The sequence below is a fragment of the Fulmarus glacialis genome, unplaced genomic scaffold, assembly GCF_000690835.1.
Source record: "Fulmarus glacialis isolate BGI_N327 unplaced genomic scaffold, ASM69083v1 scaffold11654, whole genome shotgun sequence".
NCBI lineage: Eukaryota > Metazoa > Chordata > Aves > Procellariiformes > Procellariidae > Fulmarus > Fulmarus glacialis.
This window is the reverse complement of record NW_009209953.1, coordinates 1-390: the sequence shown is the minus strand read 5'-3', so window position 1 is coordinate 390 and position 390 is coordinate 1. Positions and strand designations below refer to the sequence as shown.

The window sequence follows — 390 nt, the reverse complement described above, 5'->3', positions numbered from 1 at the left end:
GCGAGGAGCCCCCGGCAGCCCAGGAAAAGGGCCGTCCAGGAGAAGGCCCCCCTCCCACAGGGCTCCTGAGGGAAGGGCGACGAAGCCCCTTCCTCAGGCGGCAGAACCCTGTGTGGGGAAGGGGAGAGAGCTCTGGGGAAGGGGACTGTCCTGCTCTCACACAGCCGGCTGAAGTGGGCTGAGCGGGCGGGCATGCCCCTTTCTGAAGGCCTTACCTGCCGGCTCCGGCCCCCCGGCCCCGGGAGAAGGCAGCCCGGCCGGAGGGGAGGGGGAGAGGCAGAGGCAGCGGCGGAGCTCAGCCCCTCCGGTTGTCCGTTTGCAAGATGGCGGCGCCGCGCGAAGGAGGGAGGGGGAGGGAGGGCGCGCGAGGGGCGGGCACGAGGCGACGCC

The 390-nt window shown here is 72.8% G+C and overlaps 1 protein-coding gene across 1 annotated transcript in view; it reads right to left on the bottom strand.

The window, feature by feature from the left end:
- The window catches only part of PRPSAP2 (phosphoribosyl pyrophosphate synthetase-associated protein 2), a 16,047-nt gene extending 15,711 nt beyond the window's left edge, over positions 1-336 (bottom strand). The window contains exon 1 of the mRNA XM_009577011.1: positions 216-336. The gene's annotated coding sequence lies outside the window, so the exon portion shown is untranslated. The remainder of the gene's footprint in view (positions 1-215) is intronic.
- Between the last annotated feature and the right edge of the window lie 54 nt (positions 337-390).